Genomic DNA, 3,087 nt, shown 5'->3' with positions numbered 1-3,087 from the left:
GTCAACAATGGTCAATTATGGTCAACGGTCAACGGTCAACTTTGACCGGACTCGGCGAGTGCACTAGAGCGACTCGGCAAGTCTATACGTGTTCACTGACTCCCTAGGATCCTCTCTTGACATGTCGAGTACTTCCCTGACTCGACGAGTTCTATCTGGCATGAATCGCGGGGCCACCACGACTCAACTCGCCGAGTCTCAAGAACAACTCGGCGAGTTCCAGTTTGACTCAGTCCACCCCTCAACCCTCTCTGACTCTCCCTGACTCACTGAGTCAACCCCTTAACTCGGCAATACCACTCGCTGAGTGGTTAAGGACAATCTTCATGCTACTCGCCGAGTCTGTTCTTCGGACTCGGCGAGTCTATGCCATGCATAAACTCAAACTCACTCCTGAGGTCAGATTCGTTCCGATAACTCATAGATCCAGTCCTTCCAAGCACATATATCACGTAAAGTTACAATCTTGGTGCTCATGCAAAGGTCCAAAGGCCTTATTTGATGATATGGTCTCTAGAATGCTATTCTAAGCTCATGGCCTCCATTAACACTCATAAAGCTTGAGGGAAAAGAGTCTCTGGACCTCTTTGGGTCCAGATCTAAAGCACCAACACAAGAAGAGGCCAATTACTCCATGGATCTTTCCACAAAGAAACCCTAACTCTAAGATTTACACCAAGGACTGAGAAAGGAACGCATGGTTACCTCAAATGAAGTCTCTGAGCTCAAGAATCACTGAATTAGCACCTCCTTTGGTCTCCTCTTGCCTTGATCCTCTTCTATATGCAAATACACCCACAAATAGTCAAGGATCTTCCTCTTCTCTCTCACAAAATGCTCAAAGACTCTTTAGGGCTCTCTCTAGGTTGGTGGCCGCAAATGACAGCCATAAGCCCCTTTAAATAGGTCTCATACCCTGGAAATTAGGGTTTCATTAAACAACGTGGACTCGCCGAGTCCGGACGCGAACCCGTGCCCAACCCGTGATCATACTCGGCGAGTTTGAGCTCCAACTCGCCGAGTCTCCTCACAAATTACCAAAAATTATAAGAATAACTAATACCTGGGAATCTGGGCTGTTACACACACACACACACACACACACACTCTCTCTCTCTCTATCTCGTTTTGCATCGTTTTGCGTGCCATTTATACCCCGAAGCCCCGATAATATTCCCGAGCCCCGAAGCAAGTTTCGAAGCCCCGAAGATCCCGAGAAGTGCGATTCCCGAGCCGAAGCTCTGCCCGCAAGGAGTTTGATTTTTGTGAAGATCTCCCAGATCTACGGAGAAACACTACTTCTGCACGTTGTAGTGCTGTCCGATCATCTTTTGATCAAGTGAGTGTGTAGTTACTTTCTTCTAACGCATAATTATGAAGTATTTTATACGAAATACATGTTATGTGTATACTTTTGTTGTTATGTGTGTGAATGTATATTCACTCTCTTCTATCTCATAGATCTGATTTACTTTCTATGAAATACGTGTTATGTGGGTTTGCCTCATCTGTTATGTGGAATATGTATTGAATGAAAAATGCTATACAGGTTTTAAACTATGTATAAAGATATATATTTTTATCTACTAATATGTTGGGTAGAACATGGGTAGATAGTTGGTGTGTAATAAACAGATTAGAGGCCTCGATGTTGTTGTTGTTGATCTAGTTATTCAGCGGAGTATGGATAATGACCGCAGACTCTTTCTAGACGGTCCTATGGAAGGCTAGCAGGTTCATAACCTGTAGGTGTTGTGAACGATGTGTTCACCGGTGTTCTCTATCCCCCTCATGGTTGCCTTTAGGATATCTATTGTTGAGGAAACCCCTTAGCAGTAATGTCCGTCCCGATGAAAATCCTAGATTAGGTCCCTTGAGATAGATGTTGTTTTGGGGACGTAAAGTGAGGATAACGGGAATGGGTAATCGGGATATTGTTGGTTAGTGAAATTAAATATAATTATTTATAGTGGTTTGAAAAACCTATATGCTCACCAGGCTCCCAAGCCTGACCCACTCAGTTTTATTTGTATTACAGGAAGTGGTGCAAGGGCATAACATGGATGAATCATCAAATTGTTTTGTTTACAAGTCTGTATGTGTATATATTTGTTGAATGACTTGTAATGTTGTCGTTTATGCTTTATGGTCTGTATCGGAACATGACATCCCGAGTTTTGATTATATAATGAAAACGCATCTCTTGATGAAATGCTTTGATAAATATTATTTTATCATATTTTGTTTTGGGAACAAATTCCGCAACTCGTTTAAATCAAAAGGATTTACTCTGAAATTAATTTAAAAAGCATAAATGAAACCGGTCTTTTCTGGCCGAGATTTTGGGGATGTCATAGTTGGTATCAGAGCATTAGTTTAAGCGAACTAGGAATTTGAAGGATTTCTAGACTTAAACTTATAATGCTAAGTGGAGATTGTGAGAAGTGTGTCTGATATGTTATAGACACGAGCACTAGTTTATTTTAGGAAAGTTGCCTAAAATGCTTTTATGTGCTAAATGTTATATGTTGCCATATATGATATTATTTTTTCGGATCTATGGTCTGTTGCCGACCGGATCTGGACACCTTATGTGTGTAGGATTCTAAGCGTATGTCTACGTTATTAGAACTAGCATGTAATCGTTTCGGAGTGATAAGGATGATTTGATTATCTATCGTGAATGATGATCTAATTTCACCTTATTTGGTGTGTAGATAAAAAATGGTAAGAACAAGGAGTGGCGTTGGAAACGCGGATGAAAACAGGAATCAACCGCCAGTGATTAAGCAAGCACCTGTTGTAGCAGCAGCACCAGAACCAATAACGATGGCTGGGGTGCAAGCCATGATTCGGGCTATGTTAGCCGAACAAAGGGATGAAATGCGACAGATGTTGCATGTTAATAGGGATGAACCTATCATACCTATTAAGGAACCCGAATTGATTCCCAAGCAATCAGAGGAAGGGAACAATGGTCGCATGGTGATTCAAGTTGGGACTCAAGGAGAACGAAGGAACGATCCGGAAAGGAGAAACAACAAGGATGGGCGAATGTACAAGTATTTCTTGGGCGTCAAACCGCCA

This window comes from Lactuca serriola, chromosome 7 (genome assembly GCF_051521515.1).
Source record: "Lactuca serriola cultivar US96UC23 chromosome 7, Lser_US96UC23_V15, whole genome shotgun sequence".
In the NCBI taxonomy this organism is placed as follows: Eukaryota; Viridiplantae; Streptophyta; class Magnoliopsida; order Asterales; family Asteraceae; genus Lactuca; species Lactuca serriola.
Note: the sequence above shows the minus strand (reverse complement) of the source record.